Here is a 14457-nt window from a genome sequence, read left to right as displayed (position 1 = left end):
CCCAGTGGTCTCTCTTTTTTTTTTATTCAAAAATCCGTCTACATTTATTTCACATCGCAGTGGTCTCTTATACTGTCCTCATGTCCTCATTTCTTTTCATCTTTTCTCTTTAGTCTGTTCCACAGCAGTGATTTCCACCAATCAGTGTTCTAGCTGACTTATTCATCCTCCTGCTCATTTATTCTGCTCTTGATTCCTTGTAGTTTATTTTTCATTTCAGTTATTGTATTATTCATCTTCGTTTGTTTGTTCTTTAAATATTCTTGTGCTTTTTGAAACATTTCTTGTATCTTCTCAGTGTGTACCTCCATTCTTTTTCTGAGTCCTTAGATCATCTTTACTATTATTACTTTGAATTCTTTTTCAGGCAGATTGCTTATCTCTACTTTACTTTGTTGTTCTTCTGGAGTTTTATTTTGTTCCTTTGTCTGGAACATAATTCCATACCTTCTCATTTTGTCTAACATTGTTTGTGGTCTCTGTTTCTCCAGCTGCGAGTTTGTAGTTCCTCTTGCTTCTGTTGTCTGCCCCCTGGTGGGTGATGTTGGTCCAGGGGATTGTGCAGGGTTCTGGTGAAAGGGAGTGGTCCCTCCCCACTAGTGGGTGGATCTGGGTTTTCTCCCTCTGTTGCTCAGGGCCGTTTCACAGGGTGTGTTTAGAAGCAGCTTTGCACTCAAGATGACTTTAGACAGCCTGTCTGCTGATGGGTGGGGCTGTGTTCCCACTCTGTTGTTTGTTTGGCCTGAGGTATCCCAGGTCTAGAGCCTGCAGGCTGTTGGGTGGGGCCAGGTTTTGGGACCAAAATGGCAACCTCTGAGAGATTCATTCCAATGAATATTCCCTGGGGGCTCCACCACCAGTGTCCTTGCCCCACAGTGAAACACAGCCAATCCTTGCCTCCAGGAGACTCTCTAAGACCTGCAGGTAGTTCTAGTCCTGGTTCCTGTGGAGTCACTGCTTTGCCCTAGGTCCCATTGCATGTGAAAATTTGTGTGTACCCTCCAAGAATGGAGACTCTGTTTCCTCCAGTCTCATGCAGCTCCTGCACTCAAGTCCTGCTTGCCTTCAAAGCCAAATGCTCTGGGGGCCCCTCCTCCCAATGCTAGACCCCCAGGCTGGAGAGTCTGACGTGGGGCTCAGAACTCTCACTCCTATGGGAGAACCTCTGCAATATAATTATTTTCCAGTTTATGGGTCACCCAGTCAGCATGTATGTGATTTGATTATATTGCAAAAGCATGCCTCCTACCATCTCGTTGTGGCTTCTTCTTTGTCTTTGTATATAGAATATCTGTTTTTTGATGGTTGTTCCCCAGTTAGTTGTGAATTTGATGTTTTCGTGAAAGAGGTGAGTTCAAGTCCTTCTATTCCTCCATCTTCTTGTCTCCTCCCCCTTGTAAATATTTTTAACTGTCAGAGATGCACATGCATTACGAGTAATGGTGCTTGTTAAATAAGATGAGTGAAAAGCCTCAAGATTTCTGTTATGAAGATAAAGAGAACTATTGATGGCATCAAATGAACAAGTATTGGAACAAAAAATAAAATCTCTGATACAAGTTAAGACACTCCTCATTAAAAGTAAGAACAGACTTGTTTCTTCGTATACTTGTTTGGGAGCTCAAATATTCTCTAAATTGGTTATGGCATATCTTGAAAAGTGTTATTTCATTCTCATAGTTATCCTTCTGCTCTAATCTTCACTTTCTCATCCAATGTTATTTCATTCTCATAGCTATCCTTCTGCTCTAATCTTCATTTTCTCATCCAATGTTTTTAATGCTAGAAAAATCTTTCTAAAACCTGACCCGAATCATGTTACCTTCCTCCTTAATTTTTTTTATTTGTCCACACTTCTTAACTTAGCAGTTTAACTTTTTATAATAACCCCACCTATACAACTTTATTTCCTAATCTTCTTCATATATACTCCACTGCACCATATATGCTGTTGCACTCTTCCCAGAACACCTCACATTTAATTCCATGCCCTAAGTTGGTTTATTGTTGCTACTATGGCCTGGAAAGCCCCTTTTCCTCTGATTTATTAACAAAATTATCTTTATCCTTGAAGACCTAACCTAATTTCTGGTTTCTCTCTGAAGCCTTTTCTAACTCCTCCAATCCTTATGGGTATTGATTCTTTTCTGGAAACATATTATACTAAGTTTATCTTGAGAGACTTGTTTTTTGTTTGTTAGTTCTGTTTCTCCAATTAGACAGTAAGCTCCTCGGGGACAGAAAGTATGGCTTAATCTTTTAAAATTTTCTCCCATGGCACTGTGAGGAGGTGGTTCCCTGTGCATCAGTGGATTAACAAACTCAGGTTTGTGGGTCAAACGATTAGGACTGGTGAGTAAAGGAAAGGGAGAGATCAAAGGTGACATCGAGGTTCATATGCTGGAGTAACTGTAACAGTAATGTGACTATCTGCCAGAAAATGTACGATCAGAACATATTGAGTTAAGTGGTGTTTACTTCCAAGTAGAATATTATTTGGGAAAGGTAAACTAGATAGACACAGGGAGATCTGCTTTTCCTTCTCTTTCTACCTCAATATTCCACCCCCTTTTTTTTGACCTCTTTGATTCTGTCCCTTCTGTCTCATACCAAGTGGAAAACTTTAAACCAATCCTTAGGCCACAACAAGAGCAAAGGGTTAAAGTAAAATCATTTGTTTTCCACAACTTTGTAACCATAGACTTCATAGGTGTTTTTCCCACTCTATTCAAAAACAATTATATTTTTCATTGCCTATATTTTTAGTGATCACTTTTCAACTATGTTCAGCAAAATTCTCCAAATAGCAACATCACGTTTATGGTGTGAGTACTCTTTTGGGTAGATTAAATACAAGTTGGCCTGGGAAACCTTTTTCAGCCTATAACCTGGATCAATTCTTTCCTGCTCCTCTCTGCAGGTGAGAAGCCATGCAAATGAACGTGGGATGGATGTTACTGGCACTTTTCCTGTTCTGGTGATTTCACCAGGTGTTACCAGAACCAGAAGTACACTGGGGCTAAGCCCTCTGATGTCCAGCTTGTGTGTGTGGCTTCTGCTTTTCCTGCTCGGATCATCTGGCACTATACATGAAAAGCCACTCCAAATAAGTGGTACACCTTCTGCCTTTCCCACCCCTTGGGACTGCTAATCCTGATTATATATATATATATATATATATATATATATATATACACACACATACATATACACACCAGTGCTAAATGGACTCAACACCCAGCCCCAGAACTGACCCATTTTTTGTTCATTAATGCCATGTCCCTCTTTGTCCTGCTATGTGTGCATTTGTCAAAAAGACAATCAAGACTATTGACTGGGAAAGAGTTCATTTACTCAGAGTCAAATCTTTTTAACCAATAAAGCTTTTATATTCAGAGCACCAATATTTTATTTCTTCTTTGTAGATCAATCTTTCATTTCACTTAAGCTATTATTGACTGTATTTTCCATAGCCAACAGCAATAATTGTCCTCAAGGTAGGGTTGCCATATTTAGCAAATAAAAATACAGGGCATACAGTTAAATTTGAATTTCAGATAATTAAATAATTTTTATTATGAGCATGTCCCATGTAATTGTTTGGAAATGTTTATACTAAAAATTATCTGACTGGGTGAGCTGTACTCTATCTGGCAACCCTACCTCTAGGGTGAGTCCAGATTGCTTCTCACGTCTCATTTCACTCTGCCTATGAACACTTGGTAAGTTCCCAAAAGGAGAAGCAGTAGCATAAATAAATTTAGAGATGTATTCACATAGACAAATCTTGACCCTTGAGCCAGTTTCTAAGCTTTCAGTACAGGGCCAGAGATAGAGAAAAATCAGATTTTCTCAAGAAATAATTATTATTATGGGTAATTTGTATATGGCATAAGGGTACATTCATAGGTGGCTAATTTCTCTTTTAAAATGTTCCTTTCTATCACTTATATCTGAGTTTTAAATTGTTTTCTTTCAATTTCTCTGAAGTCACTTGGAAAGAAACAAGAAAGGGAAAAATAATTTTTTATAATCATCTAATGAAATACACATGGGCCAAATTGGCCCTTGATTAAGCCTTTGTTGCTCCTAGGCCAAAAACATGGAAACCATTGCATTCTTCCAGTGTGATGCAGTTAGATACATTCCTTTTTGAGTTTGTTGAAGCAATGAGAGGATGGGAAAGAAATACAGATGAAAGTATTCCTAGATTGAAGAGCGTGGAACAAAGCCATGTATTTTCCATAACTGGCAAATAGGCTGTGGGACACTTCTAAATCTGTGGCACTTTTTGAGATGTTTTAAGGTAGGGAGGGAATAAAAAACACAGGGAGAAAATCTAAACAGCTTAGAAATGAGAGATTCTTTGAGTCTCAAAATGTCTTCCTCCTCTTCTCTCTCTCCTGGAAAAGAATTGCAACGTCACATGTGCCACTTTTTCCTATACTGTAGTTGCAGCTGTTCAGAGCACCATCACTTTTTGGCTGCCAAATTAGTAAATCTGACACCTGCCTAACAGGCTGATTCAGAAGAATTGGATCTCATATGAGCTTTTGTTTGTCTTCCCATATATGGGATCTTCAACCTGATCGCATCTGTTTCTAACAAGGCTGAAGGCAAATGAAAACCATCAGATGAAATAATGTTAAAGATAACCTCATGGATTTGTACCATCTGATTAAGGATTTGCATAATCCAGAACCAGACTGGGATGAATTTTACTGCTATAGTATATATAATAAAGGTTTGTTAAGTAAATGCATACTATAAATAATTGTGCAAGAGTAGGTATTTAACAAACTACAGAAAAGGACACATTTTCAAGCCTTTAGAAGCACCCATCTAGAAACGCAATTCATGCACATGGTATAAATGCTTCTCTGTCAGGTCCCAATGTTTTTATAAGTCAACTCTTCATTATCCAGTTAGGTTATTGTATTTCTTTGAAATAAGTTACTCTTGCATCACTTTAAATATTAGACATGTCACTAGTTTGAACTGCTTTTCTCACATTTGCTAAAATTAGAAAGGTTTGACTGTTTCAAGAAATTCAAAAGTCTGTTTTGGACATAAAGGGAGAAACTGATAGGAATACAATAATAATAGGAGGCTTTAACATCCCACAGATATCAATGGACAGATCATCCAGACAGAAAATCAATAAGGCAACAGAGGTCCTAAATTACATAATAGACCAGTTGGACTTAATTGATATCTACAGGAGACTACATCCCCCCAAAACAGGAAAACATTCTTTTCAAGCATGTATGGAACATTCTCTAGGATATACCACATAGTAAGTCACAAAACAAGCTTCAATGTATTTAAGAGAATAATTATCTCAAGCATCTTTTCTGAACAAATTGGTATGAAACTAGAAACCACCTACAGAAAGGAAAAGGAGAAAAGAATGAACACATTGAGATTAAACAACATGCTACTAAAAAAACAATGGGGAGGATAGCGGTCAAGATGGTGGAGTAGAAGGACCTTGAACACACTTCCTCTCACAAGAACACAAAAATCACAACTAACTGATGAACAACCATCAGTAAAAAAGACAAGAACCTACCAAAAAAGATATTCTACTTCCAAAGACAGAGAAGAAACCAAAATGAGACAGTAGGAAGGGCACACTCGTGATAAAATCAAATCTCATACCATCTGGGTGGGTAACCCACAAACTGTAGAATAATTATACCTGAGCCTCATGTCAGGCTCCCCAGCCTGGGGATCTGGCATTGGGAGGAGGAGCCCCTATGGCATTTGGCTTTGAAGGCCAGTGGTACTTGATCGCAGAAGCTCCACAGGACTGGGGGAAATGGAGACTCCACTCTTGGTGTACACAATATCTTGTGTGCACCGGGACCCAGGGCAAAAGCAGTGACTTTATAGGAGCCTAGGCCAGACCTATCTGGTGGTCTTGTAGGATCTCCTGGGGACACAGAGGGAGGCTGTGGCTCTCACTGGGGACATAAGGGCTGGTGGCAAACATATCTGGGAGTACTCATCTGAAGGCTGGCATCTTGTTTGGGTCATTAGCACCAAGACCTGGCCCTACTCAACAGCATGTAGCCTCCAGTGCTGAGACACCTCAGGCCAAACAACCAACAGGGTGGGAATGGAATCCCGCCCATCAACAGGCTGCCTAACGACTTCCTGAGCCCACAGCTACCTCTAGACATACCCTTAGACATGGTCCTGCCCACTGGAGGTTTGTACCTCTTAATTTCCATTACATATTTCTCTCCTACCTCCACCCTGCTTCCCTCTGTCAATCACTCATTTGTTCTCTGTATCTGTAAGTCTGTTACTGTTTTGTATTTTGTTCATTTGTTTTGGTTTTTAGATTCCACATATAAATGAAATAATACATTATTTGTCTTTCTCTGTCTGACTTATTTTACTAAGCATAACTCCTTCTGGGTATATCAATGTTGATGCAAATGGCAAAATTTCATTCTTTTTTATGGCTGGGTAATATTAACTTATATATATAATAATATATATGAAAATTATTATATATATAATCTCACATGTTCTTTCTCATTTCATCTATTGATGAACTTAGGTTGCTTCCACATTTTGCTATTGTGAATAAGGCTGATATAAACATTGGGATGCATATACATATATATATCTTTTTGAATTAATGTATTAGTGTTTTTGTTTTCTTTGGATATATACCCAGGGGTGGAATTGCTGGATCATATGGTAGTTCTATTTTTACTTTTCTGAGGAATCTCCATACTGTTTTCTATAGTCCGTGCACCAATTTACATTCCCACCAAGAGTTTGCAAGTGTTCCCTTTCCTTCATATCTTCATCCAGCGTCTGTTATTTGTTGTCTTTTTAATGACAGCCATTCTGACAGATGAGAGGTATTAATTTGCATTACCCTGATGATTACTGATGTTTAGCATCTTTTCATGTGCCTGTTGGCTATCTATATGTACTCTTTGGGAAAATGTCTATTCAAGTCTCTGTCCATTTTTTAAATTGGGTTGTTTGTTGTTTTGATATTAAATTGTATGAGCACCTTGTATATTTTGAAAATTAACCCCTCATCAGACATATCATATCATTTGCAAATATTTTCTCCCATTCTGAGAGTTGTCTTTTCGTTTTGTTTATGGTTTCCTTTGCTGTACAAAAGCTTTTACATTTAACTAAGTCCCATTTGTTTATTTTTGTTTTGTTTCCTTTGCCTTAGGAGACTGATCCAAAAAAATATTTTTATGACTTATGTAAAAGAATATGCCCATGCTTTCCTCTGAGAGTTTTATGATTTCCAGTCTCACAATTAGGTTTTTAATCCATTTTGAACTTATTCTTGTATGTGATGTAAAAAATTCTAATTTTATTCTTTTACATGTCCAGTTTTCCTACCACCATTTATTGAAGAGACTATCGTTTCTCCACTGTATATTCTTACTTGTTTTGTCATAGATAAATTAACATAAAGGTTTATTTCCGGGCTCACCATTCTGTTTCTTTGATCTTTGTGTCTGTTTTTGTGCCACTATCATATTGTTTTGCTTACAGTAACTTTGTAGTATAGTCTGAAGTCAGGGAGTGTGATACCTCCAGCTTTGTTCTGTTATTTAAATTTTTTCTTGGCTATTTAGGGTCTTTTGTGTTTCCATATAAATTTTAGGATTATTCATTCTAGTTCTGTGAAAAACGTCATGGGTAATTTGCACTGAATCTGTAGATTGCTTTGAGTAATATGGATATTTTAGCAATATTAATTCTTCCAATCCACGAACATGGAATATCTTTCCATTTATTTGTATCCTTTTCAGTTTCCTTCATTAGTGTCTTATAGTTTTCAGAGTATAGATCTGTCACCTCCTGCGTTAAGTTTATTCCTAGGTATTTTATTCTTTTTGATGTGATTATAAATGGATTTTTTGCTTTCTCTTTCTGATAGTTCATTATTATTTTACAGAAAAGCACCAGATTTCTGTGTATTAATCTTGTATCCTGCAACTTTACTGAATTCATTTATTCTAATAGTTCTTTGGTACAGTCTAGGGATTCCTATATATAATATCATGTCATCTGCAAATAGTGACAGCTTTACTTCTTTTCTTCCAATTTGGATGCTTTTTTCTTTTCTTTCTTTCTTTCTTTTTTTTTTTTTTTTTGGTCTGATTGCTGTGGCTAGGACTTCCAATACTATCATAAATAGAAGTGGTGAGAGTGGGAAAATTTGTCTTGTTCCTGATTTTAGAGGAAAAGCTTTCAACTTTTCACCATTGACTATGACACTAGCTGCAGATTTGTCAAAAATGACCTTCATTATATCGAGATATGTTCCCACTATACCAACTTTGATGAGAGTTTTTGTCATGAATCAATCTTGAATTTGCCAAATGCTTTTTCTGTATCTGTTGAGATGATCATGTAATTTTTTCCCCTTCTTTTTGTGAATGTGGTGTATCATCACATTGATTGATTTGTGGATATTGAACCATCCTTGCATCCCTGGGATAAACCCCACTTGATCATGGTGCATGACCCTTCTAATGTTTTTTTTTTTTTTTAAAGTATAGTGTCTGGACTGGGTCCTATCTGTAGACATTCAGATTTAATTGCTGCGGGGTGCAGCTCAGTCATCGGTACGTTTTTTTTTTTAATTAATTAATTAATTTATTTATTTTTGGCTGTGTTGGGTCTTCATTTCTGTGCCAGGGCTTTCTCTAGTTGTGGCAAGCGGGGACCACTCTTCATCACGGTGCGCGGGCCTCTCACTGTCATAGCCTCTCTTGTTGCAGAGCACAGGCTCCAGACGCGCAGGCTCAGTAATTGTGGCTCACGGTCCCAGTTGCTCTGCGGCATGTGGGATCTTCCCAGACCAGGGCTCGAACCCGTGTCCCCTGTATTGGCAGGCGGACTCTCAACCACTGCACCACCAGGGAAGCCCCTCTAATGTATTTTTGATTTTGTTATGCTAATATTTTGTTTGGAACATTTGCATCTATGTTCATCAGTGGTATTGTCTGGTAATTTTCTTTTTTTTTTTGTATTGTATGTTTGTTTGGTTTGGGTATCAGGGTGATGCTGGCCTTCTAGAATGAGTTCAGTAGTGTTCCTTATTCAGCATCTTTTTGCAATAGTTTGAGAAGTATAGGTGTTAACTCTTCTTTAATTGTTTGACAGAATTCACAGGTGAAGCTGTCTGTTCTTGGACTTCTGTTTGTTGGGAGTTGTTTTATTACTGATTCAATTTCATTTCTGATAATTGGTCTGTTCATATTTTCTATTTCTTTGTGATTCAATGCTGGGAGATTGTGCATTTCCAGGAATTTTCCAATTTCTTCTAGGTTGTTCATTTTAATGGAGTAATCATAGTAATCTCTTATGATCCTTTATATTTCCATGATTCAATTGTAACCTCTCCTTTATAATTTCTGATTTTATTGATTCGGTCCATCTCTCTCTCTTTTTTTTTTCTTGATGAGTCTGGATAAAGATTTATCAATTTTGTTTATCATTTCAAAGAACCAGTGTTTAGTTTCATTGATATTTTCTATTCTTTATTCCCATTCCCTACTTTAATTGTTTCTGCTGTAATCTTTATTTTTTATTTCCTTTCAATAACTTAGGGTTTGTTTGGTCTTCTTTTTCTAGATCTTTTATATGTAAGGTTAGACTGTTTGAGATTTTTCTTGTTTCCTTTAGAACTGCTTTGGCTCTATCCAATAGATTTTGGATCTTTGTAGTTTCATTTTTATTTGTCTCCATGAATTTTTAAATTCTATTTTTGATTTCCTCAGTAGCCTATTGGTTCTTTAGTAGCATATTGTTTAACATCCATGTATTTATGTTTTTTGCACTTTTTGTAGTTGCATTGTATGCTTAATACGATACCAATTTTCTTAAATATACTGAGACTTGTTTTGTGGTCTAGCATGTGATTTATCCTGGAGAATATTCCATGTGCACTTGAAAAGAATGAGTAGTTTGCTGCTTTTTTTTTTTGGGAGGAGGAGCCAATGTAATGGCTAGTCTTTATTGAAAGAAGAAACTTTACATCACATTTTGAGTGAGTTAGTGCAGGGGATCAGTGGGCCAGCTGGTGGGCACCAGCTTGTAATGGGTTCCACAGCTAGGGCATCACTGGACCTCGCCTTTATGCAGCCAGAACCAGATGACAGCACTGTTGTCTTCTTCACAGATGCAGCCCACTATCCGCTTATTGGTGATGGAGGGGACTAAATTAGGGTCTTCCTTGGTACCGGAGGCTGCCTTTGGGGCGAGCATATTGTACGGGTCCAGTCCCTTGCATGCAGCCAGCATGACCTCCCTCTCCAGCCCAGTGGCCTGCTCATCATCAGTAGGAACACCGCCTCCAGACGCCATAGAGCGCGCCACGGAGACTCCACTGGGACCACAAGCCCTCAGGGCCTGCGCGGCCAGGGCTCCAGCTCTGCGGAGTAACCTTGAAGCCATCACGCCAGCTACAAACACCAGCACTTCCGGGAGCAGGCTCCGGAGGCAGTAGTCTGCTGCTTTTGGTTGAATGTCCAATAAGTCCATCTGGTTGTTAATATTTGCTTCATCCATTTAGGTGCTCCTATGTTGGGTTCATATATATATACAATTGTTATATCTTATTCTTGGATCTATCTCTTTACTATGTAATATGTCCTTCTTTCTGTCTTATTATAGTCTTCATTTTAAAGTCTACTTTGTCTTACATAAATATTGCTACCCTGGATTTCTTTAATTTCCACTTGCATGGAATACCTTTTTACCATCCCTTCACTTTCAGTCTGTGTGTGTATTTAGATCTGAAGTGAGTCTCTTGTAGGCAGCATGTATTTGGGTCTTGTTTTTGCATTCATTTCTCCACTCTATGTCTTTTGATTGGAGCATTTATTCCATGTACATTTAAAGCATTATTGATAGATATGCACTTATTGTCATTTTGTTAAATTTTTTTTTGCTCCTTTTTTCTCCTTTCTCTCTTCCCTTGTGACTTGATTACTCTCTTTAATGTTATGTTTGGATTCCTTTCTCTTTTTTGTCAGTGTATCTATTATACATATTTGGTTTGTGTTTACCATGAGGTAGGTATATATACAATTATTTTAAGTTGCTGATCCCTTAAGTATGAATGCATTTTAATAACCCTGCACTTTCACTACCCCCACACGTTTAATGTTGACATCATATTTTACATCTTTTTGTTTTGTGTATATCTTAAACTACTTTTGAATATAGGTGCTTTTATTACTTTTGTATTTTAATGTTTCTACTAGCTGTATAAATGGTTGATCTACTACTTTTACTATATATTTTCCTTTATGAATGAGATTTTTCCTTTTGTAATTTTCATATTTCTAATTGTGGCCTTTTCTTTTCTGCTTAGAGAAGTCCCTTTAACATTTTTTAAAAATTTGCATCCGTTATTTATTCATTGGTTTATCCATTCAACACATTTTTTCTTTTTTTTAAACATCTTTATTGGAGTATAATTGCTTTACAATGGTGTTAGTTTCTGTAAAACTAACTTCATGTTGCTAAATTCTTTTAGCTTTTTCTTGCCTGTAAAACTCTTTATCTCTTCTTCAAATGTCAATGGTAGGTAGCCTTTGCTGTGTATTCTAGGTTGTAGGTTTTTTCCATTCATCTCTTTAAATAAATTGTGTCATTCCCTTCTGACCTGCAGAGTTTATGCTGAAAAGACAGCTGATAGCCTTATGGAGTTCCCTTTTATGTAACTTGTTGCTATTTCCTTGCTGCTTTTAGTATTCTCTCTTTATCCTTAATTTTTGCCATTTTAATTACTTTGTATCTTGGTTTGGATGTCTTTGGGTTGATCTTATTTGGGACTCTTTGTGTGTCCGGGTTTTCTATTCCCATTCCCAAGTTATGGAATTTTTCAGCTATTATGTCTTCACATATATTTTCTGCCCATTTCTCTTGCTTCTCCTCTGAGTCCCCTACAATGAAAATGTTAGCGTGCTTGTTATTGTCTCAAAGGCCTTCTAGACTTCTAAACTGTCATTTCAATTTTTCTTTTCCTTATTCTGTTCAGCTTGTGTGATGTCCACTACTTTGTCTTCCAGTGCTAATCCATTCCTCTGCATCATGTAATATACTGTTGATTCCTTGTATTGTATTTTTTATTTCAGTTATTGTACACTTCAGCTTTGTTTGACTCTTTTATATTTTCTAACTCTTTGTTAAAATCTTCTAACTTCTCACTGTGTTCATCCATTCTTCTCCTAAGCATCTCTATGATCATTTTCTTGAACTTTTTATTGGTTAGATTTCATATCTCTACTTTATTTAGTTCTTATCTTGGGTTTTATATTATTCCTTCTTTTGGAACATATTCCTCTGTTGCTTCATTTTGCCTAATTCACATTTTTATTTCTATATATTTGGTAGTTTGATTACTTTTCCCAATCTTGGAGGAGTGGCCTTTTTAGGAGACATTCTATGGGGCCCAGAAGCACATTGCCGTCTGGTCACCAGAGCTATATGCTCTCAGGGTATCCTCTATGTTGGTTATGTGGGTCCTTCTATTGTGGCAAGCTGACTACTGTGGGTGTACTGGTACATGTGGCTAGCCCCTTCCTGGTTGGTTGCCACACCCTGCTAGTATGGAGACTGCTGTTGGGTGAGGCCAGTTTCTAGTGTGCCTGGCTGCATGGTCTGGAAAGTCCCAGTCCTAGTGCCAGCCCTCTGGTGGGTGGGACTGGGTCACAAGGCAGCTGACTGCAGATCCCTGGTGTTTTCCAGGGCTAGTGCTATTCCACAAGTGTGTAGAGCTGGGTCCTAGTGTTGCTGACTATGGTGGTGGGGGTTCCAGAGCTAGTGCTAACCTTCTGGTGGGTGAGACGGTACCCATGGGCTTCCTGGGGCTAGTGTCAGCCCACTGGTTGGTGAGGCTGGTTCCTGACATGGCTGGATCTGGGGTCAGTTGTGTCTCAGAGCTCATGTCAGCCTGCTTATGGGTAGGAACGGATAATGGGGTGGCTGACTGAGGGGCCCAGGGGTCCCAGAGCTGGTGTCAGCCCATTTATAAGAGGGACCTGGCCCCAAGGTGTCCATGAGCTAGTTCCAGCCCACTCATGGGTGGAGCCAGGTCCTACAATCTAGCTGTGTGGCCCTGGGTATCTGGAGTTGATGCTGACCTGCTGGTGGGTGGAGTCAAGGCCTAGGTGGTCTGGTGCTGTTGCTGCCCAGTGGTGGTTGAGACCAGGTCCCCCTGGTTAGTGTCAGACCACTGGTGGGCAGAGCCAAGTCCTGGGTTCTCTGGATGCAGGATCCAGGGTTTCAGAGTGGTGTTGGAGTTCTGGTGAGCAGGTCAGGTCCTGACAGCTGGCTGCAGCAGGCCAGGTGTCCTGGGGCTAGTGACAGCCCACTTGTATGTGGGGCTGGGTCCTGGATTTTCTGGTGGCCAAGGCCGGTTCCCTGGGCAGTTGGGGCCAATGGCAGCTGGCCTTCTGGTGGATGGAGCTGTTCCCCCCCCCCCAAGCTAGTTCCTTGGCTTAGGGCATCCCAGGTCTGGTGCCAATCAGCTGATGGGCAGGGCTAGGCTCTGGTGCTAATAAGCTTAAAATAATTTTTAAAAATTAAAAATGAGCAAAGACTTTTTCATATGTGAAACCACATAGCTAGCAAATGAGTGTAAATGGAATTATGCTATATGACCACTCAGCCCTGAAAATGGTCTCCATACCCCACAGTCAGAAGTGACCCTACCATAACAAGTGACAGGTCCAGGAAGTCTTTTTTTTTTTAACTTCACTCATCAAACCCTGCTCCAAGCCTGAGAAACCCTTCCCTTACCTGGAGAAACAAGTTGCCTGGCCTGGGGAAACTCTTTCTACTCCCTTAAACAGCACCATCAGCGATCAGGGAGAGACTCAGTTGAATGAGATAATATGAAGCAGACCAAATAGCACTGCATAGGCTCTGAAACTTAGACTGTTATTGGAACTGCATCACACAAAATTAGGCCAGAACCTGCATGCCAAATATAAACAGGGTGACTGCCTGATAAATAGAAATAAAAATAATAAAATCAAGATTCTCTTAATGTAATAGCCAAAGTGTCCATCATACAATTTAAAAAAATCCATCATAACAAGAACAGGAAAGCCACTACTACTTGATCATACATTTCTGGTAAAACTGTAAATAAGTGTTCTTCTGGAGAACCATTGGGTAATATGTAACAAAATGTAAAATGAGTATACTATTGCTCTAATAATCCCAATTCTAGGAACTTACCCTAAGCAGGTAACGGCACAAGTGAAAGAAGTTGTATGAAATAACATTTCAGTTTAAAACCGTTTACTCCAATAAAGATGTATCTAAAAATAAAACCTGTTTTTAACAATATACAACAAAACTAATTTAAACAACATAATCATCCAACATTAAGGGTCATTTACGTAAGCTGTAGTTTAAGTCATACAATGGAATACTGCA

General features: G+C 38.6%; 1 pseudogene across 1 annotated transcript; it reads right to left on the bottom strand.

Annotated features, from left to right (window-relative positions):
* Window positions 1-241: 241 nt before the first annotated feature.
* LOC309651879 (cytochrome c oxidase subunit 5B, mitochondrial pseudogene) lies at window positions 242-10587 on the bottom strand (annotated as a pseudogene). Its single transcript has one exon. The product of its transcript is annotated as a cytochrome c oxidase subunit 5B, mitochondrial pseudogene (transcript).
* Window positions 10588-14457: the final 3870 nt, after the last annotated feature.

This window comes from Balaenoptera physalus (genome assembly GCF_965194825.1).
Source record: "Balaenoptera physalus genome assembly, chromosome: X".
Taxonomy (NCBI): Eukaryota; Metazoa; Chordata; class Mammalia; order Artiodactyla; family Balaenopteridae; genus Balaenoptera; species Balaenoptera physalus.
Note: the sequence above shows the minus strand (reverse complement) of the source record. Positions and strands in the feature narration are given on the sequence as shown.